The sequence below is a fragment of the Hordeum vulgare genome, chromosome 7H (genome assembly GCF_904849725.1).
Source record: "Hordeum vulgare subsp. vulgare chromosome 7H, MorexV3_pseudomolecules_assembly, whole genome shotgun sequence".
In the NCBI taxonomy this organism is placed as follows: domain Eukaryota; kingdom Viridiplantae; phylum Streptophyta; class Magnoliopsida; order Poales; family Poaceae; genus Hordeum; species Hordeum vulgare.
In genome coordinates this window covers 550,064,264-550,090,716 of record NC_058524.1, presented here as the reverse complement: position 1 = coordinate 550,090,716, position 26,453 = coordinate 550,064,264, and the positions used below count along the sequence as shown (strand labels likewise).

The 26,453-nt window shown below is 43.8% G+C and overlaps 1 pseudogene; it reads right to left on the bottom strand.

Annotated features, from left to right (window-relative positions):
- Positions 1-1,275: 1,275 nt before the first annotated feature.
- LOC123409274 overlaps positions 1,276-26,453 on the bottom strand; it is a 113,957-nt pseudogene continuing 88,779 nt past the window's right edge.

Sequence of the window (26,453 nt, the reverse complement as noted above, 5' to 3'; positions counted from 1 at the left end):
CCCCCCTGGTGGCGTGGTGGGAGCTTGTGGGCTCCCTGGAGCCCACCTGGCTTGGCCCAGTGGCCCGCTGATCTTCTTCCGTTCGGGAAAAAATCATTTCGGGGTTTTTATTCCGTTTGGACTCCGTTCCAAAATCAGATCTGAAAAGAGTCAAAAACACAGAAAAAATAGGAACTGGCACTTGGCACTGAATTAATAAGTTAGTCCCAAAAAAGATATAAAAAGTACATAAAAACATCTAAAGATGACAAGATAATAGCATGAAACCATCAAAAATTATAGATACGTTTGAGACGTATCACTTACCATTGTTGTTTTTCTCAGGACGACATTGATGGATGTTTCCAGATCTGAGGAGGAAGGAGGGGGTCCTGCAGGAATTGCTGCTCAAGGAAAAGAGAGGAAGATGGGGAGAGGGAGGCTAGGAGAGCGTGAGGGGCGGGCGAGGGAAGCGTGTGCGTTCGAAGTAGGACTGCGACACATGATCGGCACGTCGGCACGAGTCATATGGGCCTTTTATTTTCTAGAGTGTCCTCACGCGTGCACGATTGGAGCTTCCTCTTATGGGAGTGCGCTCGCGCCCACGAACAGGCGCCCGGGCGCCTGCGAGTCACGTCCATAAAATATTTACCCCAATTCCCGGACTTGCAGTTCAAACCTCAATTCAGGGGGTTTTGAAAGCCTAATTTGAATAAATGTATTTTGGCCCAAATATTTTTATATAATAGTAGTTTTATAACCTTTACACATAGTATGATCATTGGGGAAAGATTTGAATCAAGGAAATGAGTTTTGAGAGTATGAGGATTTTTATGAATTAAACCACAAACAAGCAAGCACATAGCAATCAATCCAAACAACTCATGCACACACACAAAATTTGTTGGTCTAAATTTTTGAGATTTTTTATTAACTTAGTAATGTGATGCAAAACTCATGGTGTGACAATTTCATGTATCAACGGTGCAATTTACTCACGTATTGCCCTCTAACGAACATATCATGCATATAGCACTCGGCGACAAGGCAACTCCGACAAAATGTCTTGCATATCGCCTTGATGCTAGGAAACACGATGACGTGTTCATGTGCAAACACTATGTCGTCTCGTGAAAAAAACAGAAGAGGCGGTAACAGGAAATCAGGTCAATTGAGAACCATATAGGCCAGAAATTGAGAACCATACAGGAAACACGATGGCGTGTTCATGTTTCCACGTTCCAATCCACACCTATAACAACTAATTTATGATCTTTCATGCAAGCTAGAAACATATCACAAGATTCTACCCTTAAAGCCTTTCAACTCCCTAGCCTCATTAGAAATAGGATTCATCTTTGCAAACTCTGAGTCCATGCTGGGATCAAAATAGATGAAATATTTTATCAATGAAGCCATCTTGTTAGAATGATAATGGCAGGATCTGATAAGAAGATCATTCAGAGTGCCATGTGTTCCCTGAGCTATGATCACTAGTGGAAAACGGGCCTTTGGCCGGGACCCTTTAGTCCCGGCCTGCCTTTAGTCCCGGCCACGTCGCCCCAAATCGCAATGTCTCCCTCGAGGCTTTAGTCCTAGCCCGTAAGGAGCCTTTAGTCCCGGTTTGTGTCCCAAACCAGGACTAAAGGGCTATGCGGGCTGCACCCCGCATGTGCGCCACCTTTAGTCCCGGTTTGTGTCTCAAACAGGGACTAAAGTCCTCTGCCTATATATAGCACAGCCCCCCTCTCCCCTCTTCCTTGCATTTTTCTTGGATGGAAGAGTGTGGGTGTGTGCTTGCTCTCCATTTTTTTCATGCACTAGAGGTGTTTGTTGAAATGTGTGTTAGAGCGATGCCGCTTTAGTTCACCGAATACAACTACGATATGAGATGCTTGAGCCACGCTTAAACCTCTTCCTCTTTATTTCTACTTATTCTAAAAGGTTAGCAACTATATTTCCTCGTTTAGACTGTGCGGTACTAATTTTTAGGATCGTGATTGTATTTGATATACTGTCGTATAACGCAGATGAGCCATCCATGGATGTACGGTGATCGACGCACAACCGCTTACAGAGAAGGCGTGCATTCTTTTCGAGATGTAGCCTATGCAAACAAGCATGGTGGTGGCTATATGTTTTCTCCATGTGTTGAATGTCGGAATGAGAAGGATTACACTTCCTCAAGTGTCATTCAGAGCCACCTGCTTCGGTCCGGTTTTATGTCGGGCTATAATGTTTGGACCAAGCACGGAGAAAGAGGGGTTATGATGGAAGACGACAATGAAGAAGAAGAGAACGATGATGACAACTACCGATCTATGTTCCCTGAGTATGCTGATACCGCAATCGAAGACAATGAAGAAGAAGATCAGGATGAAGAACGGGAACCAGATGAGCCCGCTGATGTTTTTTGATGCACGGCGAGGTTGCGACACGGAAAAGGAGAGGTTGCAGTTCGAGCAGATGTTACAGGACCACAATAAATTGTTGTACCCAACTTGTGAATATGGCCAGAAGAAGCTGGGTAGCACACTGGAATTGCTGAAGTGGAAGGCACAGACCGGTGTGACTGACTCGTCATTCGAAAAGTTGCTGGTACTGATGAAGAAGATGCTTCCAAGAAAGAACGAATTGCCCGCCAGCACGTACGAAGCAAAGAAGCTTGTCTTCCCTCTAGGATTAGACGTGCAGAAGATACATGCATGCCCTAATGACTGCATCCTCTACCGCGGTGAGAAGTACGAGAATATGGATAAATGCCCGGTATGCGCTGCATTGCGGTATAAGATCAGAAAAGATGACCCTGGTGATATTGAGGGCGAGCCACCCAGGAAGAGGGTTCCTGCCAAGGTGATGTGGTATGCTCCTATAATACCACGGTTGAAACGTCTGTTCAGAAATAAAGATCATGCGAAGTTGTTGCGATGGCACATGGAAGATCGTATGAAAGACGATAAGTTGAGGCACACCACTAATGGTCGGCACTGGAGAAAAATCGAGAGAGAGTTCCCGAGATTTGCAACTGACGCAAGGAACTTATGGTTAGGTCTGAGTACAAATGGCATTAATCCTTTTGGGGAGCAGAGTTGCAGTCACAGCACCTGGCCCGTTACTCTATGTATCTACAACCTTCCTCCTTGGTTGTGCATGAAGCGGAAGTTCATTATGATGCCAGTGCTTATCCAAGGTCCAAAGCAACCCGGCAACGATATTGATGTGTACCTAAGGCTATTAGTTGATGAACTTTTACATCTGTGGGCCGAACCAGGTGTACGTGTGTGGGACGAGCACAAACAAGAGGAATTTGACCTTCGAGCGTTGCTTTTCATAACCATCAATGATTGGCCTGCTCTTAGTAACATTTCAGGACAGTCAAACAAGGCAAGCATTTCAATGGCAAGGTAGAACCCCGGGGGAAGCCTGTCATCCGTACTGGTGCGGAAGTATTTGATATGGTCAAAGATTTAAAACTAATCTTTGGAAAGGGTCCTGGCAGCCAACCTGTTCCTAACGGCCCTGATAAGCGCGTACCCATGTGGAAGAAGAAATCTATATTTTGGGAGCTACCCTAATGGTAAGTCCATGAGGTCCACTCGGCAATCGACGTGATGCACCTGACGAAGAATCTCTGCGTGAATATTCTAGGCTTCCTAGGCTTGTATGGGAAGTCAAAAGATACACCTGAAGCACGGGAGGACCGGGAAAGTCAAAAAGGAAGAGATGGCATGCATCCAGGGCAGTTTTAAGGGCGTGCCAGCTACGCTCTTACTAAGCAAGAGAAGGAAATCTTCTTTGAAGTCCTTTTCAGTATCAAGGTCCCGACTGGCTTCTCGTCGAATATAAAGGGAATGGTAAATATGAAAGACAAAAAATTCCAAAACCTAAAGTCTCATGGCTGCCACGTGCTTATGACACAATTGCTTCCGGTTGCATTGAGGGGAATTCTACCGGAAAATGTTCGCCTGGCAATTGTGAAGGTATGTGCATTCCTCAATGCAATTTCTCAGAAGGTAATCGATCGAGAAAGTCTATCAGGGTTACAGATTGATGTGGTCCAATGTCTTGTCAGCCTTGAGTTGTTGTTCCCGCTATCCTTCTTCAATATAATGACACACCTCCTAGTTCACCTAGTCGAAGAGATTAGAATTCTCGGTCCTGTGTTTCTACACAATATGTTCCCCTTCGAGAGGTTCATGGGAGTCTTAAAGAAATATGTTCGTAACCGTGCTAGGCCAGAAGGAAGCATCTCCAAGGGCTATGGAACAGAGGAGGTCATTGAGTTTTGTGTGGACTTTCTTCCTGACCTTAAGTCGATTGGTGTTCCTGAATCTCGGTATGAGGGTAGGCTGACAGGAAAAGGCACACTAGGAAGGAAAGAAAAAGTATGTATGGACGGGCATTCTTTCCCTCAAGCACACTACACAGTTCTACACAATTCCACCGTGGTGGCTCCGTATATCGTGAGACACAAGAATATTCTACGCTCCGAAAACCTGGGGAAGGCTGACTCTTGGATTAAAGGGGAACACGAGAAGACTTTCGGCACTTGGTTGCAGACACATCTCATGAATGACGACACCGTTGGGGATCAGCTGTACTGTTTGGCCAGGCCACCATCTTCGACTATATGTACTTTCCAAGGGTATGAGATAAATGGGAATACATTTTACATGGTTGCCCAAGATAAAAAGAGCACCAACCAAAATAGTGGTGTCCGCTTTGATGCAACAGACGAGAATGGGCACTGTTTGGAAACTTATTACAGGTACATAGAGGAGATATGGGAACTTGACTATGGACCTACTTTTAAGATCCCTTTGTTTCGGTGCAAATGGGTGAAGCTGACAGGAGGCGGGGTAGTTGTAGACCAAAAGTACGGCATGCCAACAGTGGATCTCAACAATCTTGCGTACATGGACGAACCATTTGTCCTAGCCAATGATCTCGCTCAGGTTTTCTATGTGAAGGACATGTCTACAAAAACGAGAAAAAGAAATCAGCAAAAGAAGATATCGTCCGATGAGCCAAAATGCCACATAGTTCTTTCAGGGAAAAGAAACATCGTGGGAGTAGATTACAAGACAGACATGTCAGAAGATTATAATAAGTTTCATGAAATTCCGCCCTTCAAAGTCAAAACTGACCCAAGCATCCTACTGAATGATGAAGATTCTCCATGGCTACGACCCAGAAGAAAACAGAAATAGTAGATAGGAATATTGGTGCAATAATGTAATAATGTATTAAACCTTTTATGTAATGCATGTATGGAATGTACTGAATCTCAAACACTTTTCATTTTCATAGTTTTTTCAAATTCTCAAATATGCAAAAAGAATTTTATTAAACCTTTGTAATAGATGAGTTCTCGTTCGAAACGCTGATACTTCGAGAGAGATTGTCCGTTTTGTACACGAAGTGCATCCAGTTTTTGTCGTAGCCCTCTCAACTTTTTAAGACATGCTATGTGGGTGAAATGCTGATAGCATGCCAACTTTCAACATTTTCAGAGTTCATTTGTAGTGCTTTTCAATTTCAGGGTCAACTAGCTCAAAATAAAAAGTAAATGCACGAAGAATACCAAATGAAGTCAGCAATTGTTGCAATTTTGTGATGTGCCTTTGAATGGTGCATTTTGAACACACAAAAAGTATGGAGTTTAAATAAGTTCAAAAAATGAAATCCCTTTGTAAGAGATGAGTTCTCGTTCGAAACGTTGATACTTCGAGAGAGATTGTCCGTTTTGTACACGAAGTGCATCCAGTTTTTGTCGTAGCCCTCTCAACTTTTTAACACATGCTATGTGGGTGAAATGATGGTAGCATGCCAACTTTCAACATTTTTAGAGTTCATTTGTAGTGCTTTTCAATTTCAGGGTCAACTAGCTCAACAAAAAAAAGTAAATGCACGAAGAATACCAAATGAAGTCAGAAATTGTTGAAATTTTGGGATGTGCCTTTGAATGATGCATTTTCAACACACAAAAACTATTGAGTTTAAATAAGTTCAAAAAAATGAAATCCCTTTGTAAGAGATGAGTTCTCGTTCGGAACCCTGATACTTCAAGAGAGATTGTCCGTTTTGTACAGGAAGTGCATCCAATTTTTGTCGTAGCCCTCTCAACTTTTTAACACATGCTATGTGGGTGAAATGATGATAGAATGCCAACTTTCAACATTTTCAGAGTTCATTTGTAGTGCTTTTCAATTTCAGGGTCAGCTAGCTCAAAAAAAAAAGTAAATGCACGAAGAATACCAAATGAAGTCAGAAATTGTTGAAATTTTGTGATGTGCCTTTGAATGGTGCATTTTGAACACACAAAAAGTATGGAGTTTAAATAAGTTCAAAAAAATGAAATCCCTTTGTAAGAGATGAGTTCTCGTTCAAAACCATGATACTTCGAGAGAGATTGTCTGTTTTGTACACGAAGTGCATCCAGTTTTTATCGTAGCCCTCTCAACTTTTTAACACATGCTATATGGGTGAAATGATGATAGCATGCCAACTTTTAGCATTTTCACAGTTCATTTGTAGTTCTTTTCAATTTCAGGGTCAACTAGCTAAAAAAAATAAGTAAATGCACGAAGAATACCAAATGAAGTCAGAAATTGTTGAAATTTTGTGATGTGCCTTTGAATGGTGCATTTTGAACACACAAAAAGTATGGAGTTTAAATAAGTTCAAAAAAATGAAATCCCTTTGTAAGAGATGAGTTCTCGTTCAAAACTCGGATACTTCGAGAGAGATTGTCCGTTTTGTACACGAAGTGCATCCAGTTTTTGTTGTAGCCCTCTCAACTTTTTAACAAATGCTATGTGGGTGAAATGATGATAGCATGCCAACTTTCAACATTTTTAGAGTTTATTTGTACTGCTTTTCAATTTCAAACACTTCTCAATTGAAAATAAAAAATAGTTAATAGTTTGGATAGTCAAAATAATTAGTTTTGAAAACAGAAAATAGTTTTGCATTATTTATTCAATTTCAAACACTTTTCATTATCATAGTTTTGTCAAATTCTCAAATATGCAAAAAGAATTTTAATAAACATAGTTTTTAATTGAAAATAACAAAATAGTTAATAGTTTGGATAGTCAAAATAATTACTTTTGAAAATAGAAAATAGTTTTGAATTATTTATTTAATTTCAAACACTTTTCATTATCATAGTTTTGTCAAATTCTCAAATATGCAAAAAGAATTTTAATAAACATAGTTTCTAATTGAAAATAACAAAATAGTTAATAGTTTGGATAGTCAAAAATAATTACTTTTGAAAATAGAAAATAGTTTTGAATTATTTACTCAATTTCAAACACTTTTCATTATCATAGTTTTGTCAAATTCTCAAATATGCAAGAAGAATTTTAATAAACATAGTTTTTAATTGAAAATAACAAAATAGTTAATTTTGGAAATAGAAAAAAACTAAAACTATATGAGAATTTGTAATGAAACTTAACCCTAAATTCAAAGTGAGCTCACTTTGAATTCAGGTTTAAGTTTCTCCACAATTTCAAATATAGTTTCAATTTTTAAATTTACACTTAGTTTAGGCCCGTAAGCCTGCTTTAGAGAGGAGCTCGATGGAGTAGCTGCGACGGGGCTTATAAACAAGTGTTAGTCCCCCTCGCTGGGCGAGGTGGGACTAAACTTATCGTGCAGCCGAGGAGGGGCTTTAGTCCCGGGTGGAGCCACGACCCGGGACAAAAGCCCCTCGCCTGCCTCCTGTCGAGGAGGGGCTTTAGTCCCGGTGCGTGGCTCCAACCGGGACTAAAGACCCCCTTTAGTCCCGGTTGGAGCTCCGCACCGGGACTAAAGGCCCCTGCTTCCCGCCTTTTGGTCTGCCGGAAAAGGGCCTTTAGTCCCGGGTCGTCGCTCCACCCGGGACTAAAGGGGGTCTTTAGTCCCGGTTCGAGCCCCGAACCGGGACTAAAGATCCACCTATATAAGCGGGAGTTAGAACAATTCCAACCCGAATCGTTCGTTTCTCTTCTTCTTCCTCTCGTTCTTCTGCCCGGCGCGGCACACCGACGACCTCGACGAAGTCGTCAGGCTGCCCGCCGTCCTCCTCGCCGCCGCCTGCCGTCCTCCTCGCCGCCGCCGTCCTCCTCGCCGTGCCCCGCCCTCGTCGCCGCGCGCCGCCGTCCTCCTCGCCTCGCGCCGTCGACACCTCCGGGCGGTAAGCCCCCTCCTCCCCAACACTCCGGCGAGTAGAAGAAAAGAAGAAAAAGGAGAAGAAAAGAAGAAAAAGGAGAAGAAAAGAAGAAAAAGGGAAGAAAGGAAGAAAAAAGGAGAAGAAAGGAAGAAAAAGGAGAAGAAAGGAAGAAAAAGGAGAAGAAAGGAAGAAAAAGGAGAAAAAAAGAAGAAAAAGGAGAAGAAAAGAAGAAAAAGGAGAAGAAAAGAAGAAAAAGTGAAGGAGAAGAACAAAACAAAAAGGATAAGAAAAGAAGAAAAAGGAGAAGAAAAGAAGAAAAATGAGAAGAAAGGAAGAAAAAGGAGAAGAAAGGAAGAAAAAGGAGAAGAAAGGAAGAAAAAGGAGAAGAAAAGAAGAAAAAGGAGAAGAAAAGAAGAAAAAAGGAAGAAAAGAAGAAAAAGAAAAAGATTTTTTTTGTCATTTAATTCCTATTGTTATTAGGTTTGTGCTAGATTATTAGGGTTAGTAATATTTAGAATTAGGTTAGGGTTACAAGAAGAAGAAATATGAACAAAAATAAGAAAATAAGATTAGGAAAAAGGAAAATAAGAAGAGGAGGAGAAGAAAAGGAGAAAAAGGAGAATAAGAAGAGGAGGAGAGGAGAAGAAGTCGAAAAGTAGAAGAAGAGGAGAAGTAGAAAAAGAGAAAAAATTAGAAGAGGAGGAGAGGAGAAGTAGAAGAAGAGAAGAGGAGAAGTAGTAGAAGAAGAGGAGAAGTAGAAGTAGAAGAAGAAGTAGAAGAAGAGGAGAAATAGAAGAAGAGGAAAAATTAGGTTAGGGTTACAAGAAGAAGAAATATATTTTTTTTGTCATTTAATTTTGCTATTGTATAGTGTATATGCTTAAGTGTTAATAGTGTTTCTTAGATTATTGCTTAATTTTGCTATTGTATATGCTTAAGTGTTAATAGTTTAATTTTGCTACTGTATATGCTTAAGTGTTAATAGTTTATTTTTAGCAAGAAAATTAATAGAACTAGTTTATTTTTTTAGTTCATTTTACGATGCCTATCCCGCATCCTCGTCGTCGACTCGGCGGAGGACACCTGCTTGATCAGAGGGGCCCTGTCCGGGACTGGGCTCCGCCCGGCTGGTATTGGGAGGTGCTACCTTTCGGGGGGCATAGGTTGGTGAGGAGCCAACCCGTTGTTGACCCGATCCTTGTTTGGTGGCGGTCGCGTGGGCCAGTGACGGTGCCGAGGCTTCCGGACACCGCGGAGGTGGTACGTCACCGTGTCAGCGAGGAGGATGAGCACGTCTGTCTCTACATGGTTGCGTTGGAGGGCAGGTTCGAGCATACCTGGCAGGTTCTTCGGGGATCTCACTGGATCTATGATCCTGTGATGGTTCCTTCTCTTTGGGTGTCCACCGCCCGCGACGATACCCGTCGGGCGCTACGGTTCTAGATGTATCAGTGATGCTATATGTATGATAGTATTCGAGGAGAATTAGTGATAATATTCGACGATGTACGGACAAAAGAGATGTTGTATTTGCTTATAATTGAATGCATGCTAATTTGAATACTACTTTATTTTACGATTTGGTTTTGCTTATTGAATGCTCAAATTGGAAAAGTACTCCTACTTTGAATACTATGCAGAAAACTAGGAGTCCCGGGTGGAGCCACAACCCGGGACTAAAGTTGTTTTGGAACGGAGTTCTTGATAGAATAATGTGACATATAGAAGGGTAGATGAGATGAGGAAAAATAGGATCATTTTCTACACATCTAGAATGTCGCCATTTTGTTAAATCCTTAAAGATTAAGAGAATCCGTTAGACATATTTGAGAGTTTAGGTTCTAGCCAAGACCCGGGACTAAAGGTCCTCCTATATAAAACGACACTTCGAAGTTTCCAACCCCTCTTATATAGTTTGTTAGTTTATTAGTTAATCAAATGCCCATTTTTTGCAGAACTATGGATCCACATATCAGGAACCTCGAAGAGGAAGAACTTCTCGAAGATATAATCAAAGACGGCCCCGACGTTGAACCAGCTGAATCTCCGTCGTCATATCTAAACCCCTCCGGATATGGAATGGAGGTCGACCGACATGAAGATGAAGACGATGGGGTAGGAGATAGGTCCAATGACGGAGAAGGTGATAGCTCCACTGATGGAGAAGCCGGTGGAGAAGCCGGTGAAGAAATAATAAAGTCTGGCGAGGTATACATATGAAGTTCGACAATCACTTGTAATATGTGCAAAATATTGGAGATAGCTCTATATTGTATACATGTACATTCATTTGACAAATGTTTCTCCCTCTTAGGCCTCCACATCGAGCAAAGCTCCGAAACGAGGCCCGACTAGAAAGTTGGATGCACGGAAGCATTACACCTTTGAGGTGATATTGCGTACGGGCGAACCCAAGCTTCCTAAGAATGCTGCTGACACATTCAAGAAGCAATGCAGAGTTCTCGTTAGGGATCACGTCCCGATCAGCGTTCGGGAGTGGAACAAGCGCAAAGGGGCAGCTGATAGTGACTATGTCGCCGAAAGGTACAAAGATAATCTTTGGAATGATCTCATGTCACATTTCAACCTGCCAGAATGTGAGAATGAAGACACCGCAGACAAACTGAGGGCCAAAGTCAAGCAGTGGACTCTAAAGAAGATGGCCGAACTGTTCCGTAGTTGGAAGAAGAAGCTACGGAAAAACTATCTGAAGACAAAGAAAGTGCGAGTATTCGAGGGGTATCTAGCCAAGCAGGCGAATCATTAGAAGGCATTTCAAGAGTACAAGGAGTCAGAAGATGCCCAGGCATTATCAAAAAAGAACAAGATAAATGCCGACAAGAAGAAATATCACCACAAGCTGGGGCCGGGGGGCTATGAGACTGCCATCCCAAAGTGGGATAAGAAAGAGCAAGATCTGCTAGCTAAAGGCATCGTACCTGAACCACTCCGTGATGAGTAGGAATTGAGAGCAAAAAATTGGTTCCTTGCGCATGGTGGTTCGTACGACGAAGAAACAGGGGACCTCATCTGCAGTGACGGTCTTAGGATACCCAGGGAGAATTGGAAAAAGATAGTGAAAGAAATTAAGGAGGGAAAAAGAAAGTTCACTGCAGATAGAGAGAAAGATTTGCTCACACTCCTCCTCGGCAATGACGAACATGGAGGACGAACGCGAGGCTTCGGTCCTTCTTACCTGTGGTGGCTTGGGTTTGCCAGAGACCAAGACACTTACAGAAGCCGAGCGAGAGCAAAGAAGCGGCAACACGATGAGGAGAATGACAAGTTCAACCAGTTGCTTGCTAGGATTAACGAGTAACAGAAGCAGATTGATGAGCTTAGAGGAGTAGCACGCCACGAAGATCCTGCACTTGATATTACCGGCGCCCCATCTAAGCCGAAAAGCAGCGTGGCTGAATCTGAGGCCCCGCCCGACGATGCACGAAGAATGATAGAGGGCGGTCCCGGCTACCCCGTGGATGGAATCAAGGAGTCAACATCATGTGAACTCAATCAGAAATTCAAGAACATATCCATGAAGGTGGCCGTCGGACAAGCTTTACCTTCTGGCCCTGATGCACGCTGGCATGGCCGTGAGATTCCAGCTGGCTTTTCTAAAGTCGGGGTGGATGAAATCATGGCGGGGTTTCATGATATGGAGCTCGACATAGCTGGACCCGAAGATGAGAGGACACTCGGAGAAGTACTGGGTGGAGTCATCCTATGGGACAAGAACTACATTAAGCTTCCAGGCTCGGCCCCAAGGACAACACCGCCTCCGAGTCGTCGCAGGTCACCTACACCTCCATCACCTCCAAGCCCTCCACATGACGTCGACCAGCACAACACGAGTCCATCTCGATCACCGCCGCCGGGCTTGGGTCATCCGTCTCCGCCGCCGCCCGCTCCGGATACTAAGCGGAAGCGTGCCAGCAAGACCGCTCCGCCGACGATTTCTAAGCGACGGAGCCCCCCAAAGCGCAAACTATCGCCCCTCCCAAAGGTACCTCATGCTAATCTTCCTATCAGACCTTATGATCGTACCCCCAAGGAAAACGCCACGATAGCAAAGGAACATCATGATGCGCAGATGAAAAAGAAGGAACCCGAGCCCCGCCCGGAATACACCGAGAAGCAAATAGCATTTGCAAAATACTTCACGAACCTTCCATCACAGTATGACTTACACCATAAGCCTGATGACTATACACGCACATTGCAGAAGGAAGTGAAAAAGAGCAGATCACGTGCAAGTGCAAGTGGGAGCAAATCAAGTTCAACTACAAGCAAGAAAAAATTAGACGTTCCTCAGCTTGGACAACATGCCAAACAGTCGATCCCACCCCTCAGGGTGTTACCCGAGAATGTCCCCCCTCCGGTGCAGGGGCAAGATTTGCAATTAGCAAAGAAGTGGGCGGATGAATGGGGTATCGCGGTTGAAGACATTCTGGCTTCCCAAGACGACAGGTTACCCAAGGCTGTGGTAGCCCCTAAGCCACAGTTTGTCATGGGAGCGCCTTTGGTCAGCAAAGATGATCTCCCAACAAATATGCGTTACTTGCATACATGGTACTTAAGTGAATCAAAGAATGGGAGAACGATGATCGTGGTGAGTGTCCCACGGGAGTACTACATCCGCCCCGAAGAAATCCATATCGACTTTGATGAACTCTTCCAGATGTACAATGCCGACGCCCTCGACAAATCGCTTATGAGTTGCTATTGTCTGTAAGTTTTTCAATTCGTTGTCTACATATAACTTGTTTAGTTATTTCAATTAATTGTCTATATATAACTTGTACTCTATTATGCAGAATGAAGATTCTGGATTGTAAAAGTAGGAACATCCTAAATATTGGGTTTATTGACCCAGATAAAATACATATAGCGACGCTAACTGATAAACCCAAGGAGACGGAGGAAAACCTTCTAAGGTTTCTAAGAGATCAAACTTTCTGTGACCACATACTGTTTCCATAGAACTTCAGGTGAGAGTCTTTACTCTATTGTGTCCATTCACTTATAAGTGTAATTGATAAGTTACTGACACACACATATATATATACACGTGCAGCTTCCATTGGATTCTGTTGGACATTCAAATTGATAAGGGAAGAGTTGATGCCTTCGACCCATTATCGAGACCCTTGGAACAGTTCCAAAGCCTGCAGGACATGCTCCAAGGGTAATTTCAATCATTCTTGCGCTCTATCGGTCTCTTTCAATGATTTTCTGATATATCAATTAATGAAAAACTTAGCAAATCATTATCCTTGTCGGGCAGGGTTTGGAAGCGGTTCAAGTGCGTGACTCCCGGTATCGAGCCAGAGAAGCTGACCTTTAGAGCAGCTTAGGTAAGTAGTAGGATGATATACTTCTATTTTCAATACATTTATGATGCTAGATTATTATTTTGATTATATATATTCTATTCTCGTCAAGTGCGACCAGCAGCCACGGGGGACGCATCTATGCGGATACTATGTTTGCGAGACCATTCGCACGTTTACCTCTGAGCACAAGGATCACCGATTCGACGTAAGCAATGAACATTCACACCTCTATTTTTACCCGTCATTCTTTGTTATCATGATTGATATTCAAATTCATCTCCTCTTCTTATATAGTACACGACCATGAGGGAGAAGGTCCTACCAGAGCAACGCGCGATTGCTGTTGCAGAGGAGCTTGCGACCTTTTTGAGGATGGAAGCTATAGATGACAAAGGACAATTTAGTGTAGCTAGGGGCCATTACTGATGTTTGTCCATGTAATCGAATAGACGGGCTCTAGTCCCGATAATTCAGATCTCCATATAATTGTATATATATGCTCGCTTGTAAGATAAGTTAATCTTATATATATATGCATAATTATTTCTATTTAGAATTATATGAAAACTAATTCCCGAACACCAAACGAGGCATCACGTTAATCTCCCGAACACCGAAACCCTAAAACCCTAAAACCCAAAAATAAATAAAATCTGAAACTCTTTAGTCCCGGTCCATGTAACGAACCGGGACTAAAGGGCCTGCCCCTGAGGGCGCTACGAGGCGCCCACGTGGAGCACCTTTAGTCCCGGCTTGGAACAAGGCCGGGACTAAAGGTTAGGCCTTTAGTCCCGCCCCTTTAGTCCCGGTTGGCGAACCAGGACTAAAGCCCCTTACAGGCTGGGGCTAAAGGCCCCGTCCCCACTAGTGGATGTTGAAATATTCGTAGCGCCCAGAATATGATTCATCATATGGATGCACAATCTTTGCCCCATTAAATTCACAAGAGAAGCATCGAACTTGCATTAAAACAAAATAAGGAATTATATTATTAAGAAAGCATATAACAGAGCACGCATTTAGACTCTACCATATGTCCTGACTTCGCAGTTTTCACCATTTATAATACAAATTTCATGATGTGTACTTCTATAGAAAAACTGAATGCCACACTGTCATATACTTCCTATGTCCCAAAATAAGTGTCTCAAGCTTAGTACAATTTTATACTAGAGCTAGTACAAAGTTGAGACACTTATTTCGGGGCGGAGGGAGTATTTGCTATCATTCTCATTACCTATAACGACTAAGATGCGGTCCTTTCCGATTTAGGGGGCGATGCCCCAAAACGGAAAGAAACGCATATATGCATTTCGCAAGCAAGATAAACATAGCACATACATAATTAAAGAATGACAAATAGGGAATCGTTTTCCATCTCACATAGATAATATCAGAGTTTACATACACACATTTATACAGACAAGGTAGTTCCGCTACGGACTACATAACATAAGAAAAGGCTATGCTATCCCGCATGCTTGCCCACAATCACGACCACGGCCTCAGTCTTCTGGATAGTTCACGTACAGGCGGTCGTTCTCCTCATCGTATTGCCACGCCAGGTGCGTGCCATCGGGATCACTTGTGTCGGACGTACATGTACCTGTTGGGGTGTTGAAGTAATCTGTGAGCCACGGGGACTCAGCAATCTATGACCTTGGTACCGAAACTAGTCAAGTTATTAGGTGAGGAAGGTTCGGTGTTTAGGTTGCAACATCCTAAGCATTTATGGTGGCTATCTGACATAGAACAAAGATATAGATGTGGTGGTCTACGTGAGCGGTCGAAGACTAGGTGATCACTAAGTGATCCTGAACACCTACTTACGTCAAACGTAACCCCACCATGTTCCCGATCGAAGAGAGGTCTTCGAAAGAGACAGTCACGGTTACGCACACAGTTCGCAGTTTTATTAGTATTAGTTCAAGTTATCTAGAACCGGATGTTAACAAATATTCCATGTTGCCAAATAACCACGGGCATGGCTTTCCGAAAGATTAAACCCTGCAGGGGTGCTCCACCTAGTCCATCACAAACGGTCACGGGCCGCAAAATAATCCTCTATCACGAAGCTCGTGACCTCGTCGGATTCGTTAGAGGAAAACCTCAACTCTGGGGAGAACCAAAGCTTCACCGGGATTCCTATACGCAAGATATATCGCTAAGGTAAGACAAGACTAGCAGGACCTCCCGATGTGTCGACGACCCCGATAAGAGCAGTGTATCTCAGTCTCAGGACACGACGGATGAGCACAGCGTACAGTGGCTGGATAGACATCTCCCGAGTTGCCCCGGTTTGGCCCCGCACACGACTCTAGTTTGGACCAACACTCATGAGGAGCACTGGCCCGGGTTGTTGATTAATTCCTTGGGGTAGCTATTCCCTATGTAAAATATTATTATGTGATTAACAAATTAAAACCAATGTTAGGTCCTGCCGGACAAGTCTTAACACTACACGATTTATCAAGGGGGTCCCCATAACAACCCCGAACATGTTAGGAGCGAACAGTTAGGGAATCAAACACCGGTAGCCGAAAACTAAGGCGGCAATAACGGAACAAATCACCCGGCAAAAGGCTAGGCCTTCCATCATTTACCAAGTATATAGGTGCATGAATTAAATAGCAGTTAAAATCGTAATGATATCAATTCTCATGTTATCACATGAGACAGCTGGCACCTGCAACTAGCAACGCTAACATTAGAAGCTGAGCATGCCTACTTAGCCAAACAACATTAGCTAGGAAAGGGAAGGTGTTTGGGTTTCATGGCAATATCAGGAGGCAATTATATCAGGTGGTAGGCAGCGAGCATATGACGAAGGAAACGTGAATCTAAGCATAACAAAGCTAGATACGGTATCAAGGTCATGGTCATCTTGCCTGTGATATCTTCAGCTTGGAACTGCTCTAGTTCGTCCTGCACGTACCCTCCTGAATCCACGTACTCGTTCTCCGATCCCGGTGCTACCCAAGATAAAAAAATGACAGCCAATGAACACCAACACAACATGATGCAACAAACACATGATGCATGAGATGAGAATGTACCATGCATCTCTATTCTAGTCACTTGCATAAGCATGAGAAGAAAAGACAAACTTCTGGACATAACTTCACTCTAAGCTATCTTGACATGCATGCAGATGACATGAACAGGTGTATCACGAGAAAACGATGCAAAAAACATATAAAGAACGTTCAGAACGGAGCTACGGATCAACCGGAAACTATGAAACAAGATATGGAGTCCTACGAAGCAAATCTACCACAAGCACACTCCAATGGCACACTTCTGGTATTCCCACGTTGCCACATGATCAAACAAACACGTATAGGTGGGGTGGTGCAAATAAACTCACCACACCAACAACTATGCACTCACAAGCTTCAAAACAACAAAACTATGCATTTTGTCCTAAACAGCATCATAGCAGTTTGAGAGCAACAGGCAAAGCACCTACAGCCACACAAATGTGCCAAGCAAGATATGTGGCAAAATCTATTCAAAAGCTCTACAAGCATGAGCAAGAAAATAATACAAAGGAGTTACACACAGAAAGATCTACAGGTGCTAACTTGGACAAAAATAATAGATTTCACGAACTTAGTGAAAATCTCAGATTCTCACCAGCTGTTTATGCTTTGAAGCATTTTGATAGCCCCCAAAACAATATCTACAGGAAGTGAAAGTGCATGAATTTTAACAAAGAGCTAAACAAACACAAAAGCTCCAACTCTCTTGTTGATTTCAAGGGCTGATTCCCAACACATGAACTTTTGCAACCACAACTACAAGGGAAGAAAATAACAGCAGTTTCTCAGACTTAGTGGAAATCACAGATTTTCACCAAGCTGACAATTTGAGCCACATGCCTACTTTGACAAGGCACAAATTGCACATACAAACTCCTAAGCATAAAACAAAACCACCATGTTGTAGAGGGGTTCACCCACTACTTCCACATCAAGGGTTCATCCCCACGGGCTCATCACACCACATGGCACCAAGCTCTAAACATGCATCAAAACAGAAAAATGACTTTCCCAAAAAGTGTTCCAAAGTGAAATCTGATTCCACCAATGGATTCCTGGGAAGATTCTACCCCAGAAACATATATAATACCTAGGTACTTACTTACAACATGTAGGCACAAAGTGGAAATGAAAACAACATGGAATCACAAAGTGCCAAATAGTGCCATATCACATGTGTTTCTCACCATATCATCATCCACAATTGGACATGACAACTTCACAACAACTATGGTGAACATGAGGGTTAGACCTCATGTATGTGTGCCATAGCACATCACCACACACACTCACATACACCCTGAAAGTGCGTTATAACGACTAGAGGGGGGTGAATAGTAGATTTTTAGAATTTCATCACTAAGGAAATTCCTTTTGAGGAAATTCCTCACTGATGACTAACTTACAGCGAAAACAGTAAAGGATCAGGAGTGCAAAGTTTCACTACAACAGTTTTTCAGGATGAAGAATATGAAAACAGTTTGTACAGTATGCAGGCACGCAGAAAACAGATGAGGATTAACTTGCGTGAAGAATTTGGGGTTGAGGAATTTCAAAGAAAGTCTTCAGCAAATTCTTCAAACGGTGACACTAGAAATCATCAACACATAATCTGAGGAATATAAAGAGTTGAGGAAATAGAACCCGTTTCACAGTGAAGACAGTAGTTGATGACCCAGTTCCAACTGCTGTGACAGTTGTACATCTGGTTTGGAGCGGCTTGGAATTGAAACCAAAAGACACACAGTCCCGGGACACACAGTCCTTACCGTATTCTCCTTGGGCTAAGAACTCACAGTCCTCGCCCAACACTCGTGGCAAGTCTTCAGGGCAGACTTCCAAACCCTCACAAACTTGGTGACCTGGCGATCCACAATTGACTGCTGGATTGCTCTAGACCATGACGCCTAACTGTCTGGAGGATGCACAGTCCTCAAAGGTAAAAGGCTTCAGTCCCACACAGGAACAACTTCTTCAGTGATCCTTAATGACTTGGTTCTCGGTTTGTGGTTTGGTGTTTGGGGTATTTCCTCACTGATGAATTACTCTCAAAGACTTTGAGGAATTTGGGTTGGTCTTATGACAAGTGTCGGTTTCTAACAGAGCAGCCAACCAGCAAATGGTTGTGGGCGGCGGCTATTTATAGCCTGGGAGCATCCCTACATGATTTGACATTAATGCCCTTAAATAATATGACCGTTGGTGTGGATAAGACCAATGATGTGGTGTGGCTATCGAAACAGTCGGCACCCTCAACTGTGAGAGTCCTCATGTCACTCACATTCCTCACTTGAGGCTTTTGGTAGGATTAGGCTTGGGTTGAGCATGATGAGGAAATTCATTCCAATGTGTTACCTCGACCCCCTTTAATAGTACGGTGTTCCTATTACTCAAGTGTGAAGAAAACAAAACAGAAAGACTAAATCTTCATGCTTCAAAGTCTTCAGAATTATTTTCTTCAGGACACACCGAATTCCTCAATTTCAATATCTTCATGAGGAATATCAATTTCATCGCAGATTCTTCGCGATTCAATTCTTCAGCTTCAGACCAACTTCTTCAACCGAAGATATACATTTTTAGGGGTCGATATTCATCGATTATTTCAAACTCCTCAGCGACTTATAGATCCTGTGTACACTCGAGAACACATTATATACTTAACCTATAAGTCTTCAAACCACCAAAATCACTAAGGGGCACTAGATGCACTTACAATCTCCCCCTTTTTGGTGGTTGATGACAATTAGGTTAAGTCTTCAACAGAGATAAAAATATGAATTGTAAATAGTCATTTGAGGAATTTGAAATCAAGATTCAGAGAGACTCCCCCTGAAGATGTGCATATCTTGAGGATTTTGCTTTTCACAGCAAATCCACATTGATGATTTAAATCATGGAGATCTCCCCGTGAGTCTTGCAAATTATGCATACATACGACATATAGTATGAAGAAATTGAGGATGCATGATGACAAATGTTATCTGACAAGTTCCAGCGTGCGTGCATTAAAATTTTGACGAATAAGCATGCGAAGAAAAACGTTCAAAAGCGTCAGAGTACCTTCGGGCTTAAGTTACAACTCATTACATAAACACTTGATAAGAGCCAAGAGTTTGTAACTTAAATATAGTTCATAGGCCCCAAAATATCCCGCATGAAGGCCAACTCTCAAGTTTCTCCCTCTTTGTCATCAAGTGACAGAAAGGGACAAACTGAGGACTAACGCCCGTGAAGACTTTCACTCCTTGGTAGTTGATGAAGACGCGTGAGGATTCTTGGGAGCAGTCTTCTTCCTCAGACCGGTGGCAGTGTATTGTTGTTCTTCATCAGATTCAGCAGTGCGAAATGAAGAGAAAGAACTGTCCTCAAGGTCTGGAACTGGAATTGGCCTGAATTTCTTCTTTGGTGGCCACGACCAGTCGAAGTCTCGTGCAAACTCCAATTCTTCAAGTTCTGCTGGAGTCTTTAGCTGAGCCAGTGTAGCCCACGTGCGATCAAAAACCTCATGAAGATAATAGTGGTTAAGCTTGACATCATTCTGCGTTTCATTGAGGGTTTTCACAATGGCGCCGAACTGGCGTTTGACCCACTTGCGATTCCGATCCACCTTCTGGTGAAGACTGAGAAGAATCTCTGTGGTGTTCAGCACCCGAGGAGGAACATGACTTGGAGGGTGAGTCTCAGTGTCATCCCATGAAGAATAAGCTTCGGGCTCTCTGAACTGGCCATCAAGGGGCCTACGGCCTTCATCAATGAAAGACTTTCCTTTTCCTTCAACAGGCTCGAAAGTCTTCTTGTTGACCCTTATAGGAGGCATATAACCAACATGGTTGTTGAAATCAGTGTGATAATTGATGCCTGACCTTGTTCTGATGAATCTCATGATCCATGGAGCATATATCTTGTGGTGAAAAGGACACATTGCATTGTCGCCCAAAGTCCTCAAGAAGAAGTCATGGATGTTGATTGGAATACCATGGATGATGTTGAAGAGGATATTTCTCATGATGCCTACGACATCTTCTTCATCATTATGGCCCTTGATTGGCGCAAGAACATTGTAGAGGACTGTGTAAACCGTCCTGGGTTCATATTTGAGCTCATGGATAAGGAAGGTTGGTCTTGGTGGTTGCCCCTTAGCCAAAGGCTTCATGAGGACTCCCATCATCTTGTTAGGTAGCTCACGTTCATCATAAAGCTTCATGACCTGCTCTGAGGGAATTCACACTGGTAGTTCACGCAGGAGCTCAATGGCAGGAGCCTTGTAGTGTGTTGTTTGCGTCATCGAGTCAAACACCCATGTGTTGATGTCTGTTGGATCTCCTGATATGTGAAGAGTGGCATAAAATTGAAGAATGAGCTCACTGTTCCAATCATAGATATCTGAGCACATTGGGAGGAGTCCAGCTTCATGAAGGACGTTGAGGACTGGAGCAAGGCATGGAATTTCTTCAAGCTCAACATGAGGAATATGCCTGTGTTGGAAAATCTTGTTTCTTCCACACAGCACAGAGGCATAGTAGTTGAGTTGTGTCCTCGTCCAAAACTTCAGATGCCTGATGCGAGTCTTTTCATAGGGATTTTCTCCGATGAAGAACATGCGTTCTTCAAAGAAGGACTCCTTTGGAAACTTTGGCCGCTTGGAGAACGCTGGCGTTGCATTGGCTGAAGGTTTTTTGGCTGGACCTGAGGAGAGACAACTATGGCAGACTCTGGTAAGTCTTCAGCAGGGAATAAAAATATGAAGTGTAAATACTCATTTGAGGAATTTGAAAGCAAGATTCAGAGAGACTCCCCCTGAAGATGTGCATATCTTGAGGATTTTGCTTTTCACAGCAAATGCACATTGATGATTTTGTTGGGTAAACGTAGCATAAATTCAAAAAAATTCCTATGCATGTTCAGATCTTCCTATGGAGAGACCAGCAACGAGAGAGGGGTAAGAGCATCTTGGTACCTTTGAAGATCGCTAAGCGGAAGCGTTTGCTAGAACGCGGTTGATGGAGTCGTACTCGCGGCGATTCCGATCTAGTGCCGAACAACGACACCTCCGTGTTCAACACACGTGCAGCCCGGTGACGTCTCCCGCACCTTGATCTAGCAAGGAGGAGGGAGAGGTTGGGGAAGAAGTCCAGCAACACGACGGCGTGGTGTCAGTGGAGAGACGAGGTCTCCCGGCAGGGCTTCGCCAAGCGCCGGCAGAGAGGAGGAGGGAGAGGAGCAGGGCTGCGCCGAGAGAGAGAGAAAACCGTGTCTCAAACAGCCCCGAGTCCTCACCTATATATAGGGGGAGAGGGAGGGGGCGCAACCCTTAGGGTTCCCACCCCCAAGGGGTGCGGCAGCCCCAGCTGGGAGAGGGGCGGCGGCCAGGGCAGGGAGGAGGGGTGGCGCACCCCTCTGGTGGGCCTTAGGCCCACCTATGCTAGGGTTCCCCCCTTCCCCCTTTCTCTGGTGCGCATGGGCTGGGTGGGGGCGCACCAGCCCACCTAGGGGCTGGTTCCCTTCCCCAGTTAGCCCATCTAGCCTCCCGGGGTCGTTGCCCCCCTTCGGTGGTCCCCCGGGACCACCTCCGGTGGTCCCGGTACATTACCGGTGACGCCCGAAACACTTCCGGTGTCCAAAACCATCCGTTCTATATATCAATCTTTACCTCCGGACCATTCCGGAGCTCCTCGTGACGTCCGGGATCTCATCTGGCACTCCGAACAACTTTTGGTAACCTCATACAACAATTCCCCATAACCCTAGCGTCATCGAACCTTAAGTGTGTAGACCCTACGGGTTCGGGAGACAGGCAGACATGACCGAGACACCTCTCTGGCCAATAACCATCAGCGGGATCTGGATACCCATGGTGGCTCCCACTAGCTGCACGATGATCTCATTGGATGAACCACGATGTCAAGGATTCAATCAATCCCGTATTTGATTCCCTTTGTCTGTCGGTATAGAACTTGCCCGAGATTCGATCGTCGGTATACCTATACCTTGTTCAATCTCGTTACCGGTAAGTCTCTTTACTCGTTACGTAGCATGTCATCGTGTGACTAACTCCTTAGTCACATTGAGCTCATGATGATGTTCTATCGAGTGGGCCCAGAGATACCTCTCCGTCACATGGAGTGACAAATCCCGATACACCCAAAGCACTCCTACGGTATCCGGGAGTTGCACAATCTCACGATCGAAGGAAAAGATACTTGACATTAGAAAAGCATTAGCATAAGAACAATACGATCTAGTGCTAGGCTTAGGATTGGGTCTTGTCCATCACATCATTCTCCCAATGATGTGATGCCGTTATCAACGACATCTAATGCCCATGATCAGGAAACCATGATCATCTATTGACTAACGAGCTAGCCAACTAGAGGCTTGCTAGGGACACATTGTGGTCTATTTATTCACACATGTATTACTGGTTCGTGTTAATGCAATTATAGCATGAACAATAGACGATTATCATGAACAAGGAAATATGATAATAACCATTTTATTATTGCCTCTAGGGCATATTTCCAACAGTCTCCCACTTGCACTAGAGTCAATAATCTAGTTACATTGTGATGTATCGAACACCCATAGCATTATGGTGTTGATCATGTTTTGCTCGTGGAAGAGGTTTAGTCAACGGGTCTGCAATATTCAGATCCGTGTGTACTTTACAAATATCTATCACTCCACTCTGGACATGGTCCTGGATGGAGTTGTAGCGGCGTTTGATGTGCTTCGTCTTCCGGTGAAACCTGGGCTCCTTGGCTATGGCAATGGCTCCAGTGTTATCAGAGAAGAGTGTCATAGGACCCGACGCGCTTGGAACCACTCCAAGGTCGGTGATGAGCTCCTTCATCCAAATTCCTTCATGAGCCGCTTCTGAAGCAGCTATGTACTTCGCTTCACATGTAGATGCTGCCACGACTTCTTGCTTGCTGCTGCACTAGCTCACTGCCCCACCATTCAACACATATACGTATCCGGTTTGTGACTTAGAGTCATCCGGATCTATGTCGAAGCTAGCGTCGACGTAACCCTTCACGACGAGCTCTTCGTCACCTCCATAAACGAGAAACATTTCCTTAGTCCTTTTCAGGTACTTAAGGATATTCTTGACCGCTGTCCAGTGTTCCGTACCGGGATCACTTTGGTACCTCCCTACCAAGCTTATGGCAAGGTTTATATCAGGTCTGGTACACAGCATGGCATACATTAGAGAGCCCACGGCTGAAGCGTAGGGGACAAAACTCATCTTCTCTCTATCTGCTGCCGTGGTCGGCGACTGAGTCTTACTCAATCTCATACCTTGCAAAACTGGCAAGAACCCTTTCTTTGAGTTTTCCATATTGAACTTCTTCAATATCTTGTCAATGTATGTACTTTGCGGAAGACCTATGAGGCGTCTCGATCTATCTCTATATATCTTGATGCCTAATATGTATGCAGCTTCTCCAAGGTCCTTCATTGAAAAACTCTTGTTCAAATAGGCCTTTGTGCTCTCCAACATCTCTATATTATTCCACATCAATAATATGTCATCTACATATAATACGAGGAAAGCTACAGAGCTCCCACTCACTTTCTTGTACACACAGGCTTCTCCGTAAACCTGTATGAACCCAAACGCTTTAATCACCTCATTAAAGCGAATGTTCTAACTCCGAGATGCTTGCACCAGCCCATAGATGGAGCGCTGGAGCTTGCACACTTTGATAGCACCTTTAGGATCGACAAAACCTTCTGGTTGCATCATATACAACTCTTACTTAAGGTTCCTGTTAAGGAACGCTGTTTTGACGTCCATTTGCCAAATTTCATAATCATAAAAGGCGGCAATTGCTAACATGATTCGGACTGATTTCAGCTTCGCTACGGGAGAGAAAGTCTCTTCGTAGTCAACTCCTTGAATTTGTCGAAAACCCTTTGCGACAAGTCGAGCTTTGTAAACGGTTACATTACCGTTTGCATCAGTCTTCTTCTTGAAGATCCATTTATTTTCTATGGCTCGCCGGTCATCGGGCAAGTCCACCAAAGTCCATACTTTGTTCTCATACATGGATCCTATCTCGGATTTCATGGCCTCAAGCCATTTGTTGGAATCCGGGCCTGCCATTGCTTCTTCATAGTTCGAAGGTTCACCGTTGTCTAACAACATGATTTCCATCACAGGGTTGCCGTACCACTCTGGTGCGGAGCGTACCCTTGTGGACCTTCGCGGTTCAGTAGTAACTTGATCCGAAGCTTCATGATCATCATCATTAACTTCCTCTTCAGTCGGTGTAGGCGCCACAGGAACAACTTCCTGCGCTACGCTACTTTCCTGTTCGAGAGGGGGTGTAATTACCTCATCAAGTTCTACCTTCCTCCCACTTACTTCTTTCGAGAGAAACTCTTTCTCTAGAAAGGATCCATTTTTGGCAACAAAGGTTTTACCTTCGGATCTAAGATAGAAGGTATACCCAATAGTTTCCTTAGGGTATCCTACGAATACGCATTTCTCCGCTTTGGGTTCGAGCTTTTCTGGTTGAAGTTTCTTCACATAAGCATCGCAGCCCCAAACTTTAAGAAACGACAACTTAGGTTTCTTGCCAAACCATAGTTCATACGGTGTCGTCTCAATGGATTTAGACGGTGCCCTATTTAAAGTGAATGCTGCAGCTTCTAATGCGTATCCCCAAAATGATAGAGGTAAGGCGGTGAGAGACATCATAGATCGTACCATATCTAATAAAGTGCGATTACGACGTTCAGACACTCCATTGCGTTGCGGTGTGCCAGGCGGCGTCAGTTGTGAACCGATTCCACACTTCCTTAGGTGTGTGCCAAACTCGTGACTCAAATATTCTCCACCACGATCAGATCGTAGACATTTAATTTTTCTGTCACGTTGATTCTCAACCTCACTCTGAAATTCCTTGAACTTTTCAAACGTCTCAGATTTGTGCTTCATCAAGTAGATATACCCATACCTACTCAAATCATCGGTGAGGGTGAGAACATAACGATAACCACCGCGAGCTTCAATGTTCATTGGACCACACACATCAGTATGTATTATTTCCAATAAGTCGGTTGCTCTCTCCATTATTCCAGAGAATGGAGTCTTAGTAATCTTGCCCATGAGGCACGGTTCGCATGTGTCAAATGATTCAAAGTCAAGAGACTCTAATAGTCCATCAGTATGGAGCTTCTTCATGCGCTTAACGCTGATATGACCAAGGCGGCAGTGCCACAAGTATGTGGGACTATCATTATCAACTTTGCATCTTTTGGTACTCACACTATGAATATGTGTAACATCACGATCGAGATTCATCAAGAATAAACCATTCACCAGCGGAGCATGACCATAAAACATATCACTCATATAAATAGAACAACCATTATTCTCTGACTTAAATGAGTAGCCGTCTTGCATTAAGCAAGACCCTGATACAATGTTCATGCTTAAAGCTGGTACTAAATAAAAATTATTAAGGTTTAAAACTAATCCCGACGGTAGATGTAGAGCTAGCGTGCCGACGGCGATCACATCGACCTTTGAACCATTCCCGACGCGCATCGTCACCTCGTCCTTGGCCAGTCTCCGCTTATTCCGCAGTTCCTGCTTTGAGTTGCAAATGTGAGCAACAGCACCGGTATCAAATACCCAGGAGCTACTACGAGCGCTGGTAAGGTACACATCAATAACATGTATATCACATATACCTTTAACGTTGCCGGCCTTCTTGTCCGCTAAGTATTTCGGGCAGTTCCGCTTCCAATGACCCTTTCCCTTGCAATAGAAGCACTCAGTCTCAGGCTTGGGTCCGTTCTTTTTCTTCTTCCCGGCATCTGGCTTACCGGGCGCGGCAACAGCTTTGCCGTCTTTCTTGAAGTTCTTCTTACCCTTGCCTTTCTTGAAACTAGTGGTCTTGTTGACCATCAACACTTGATGCTCTT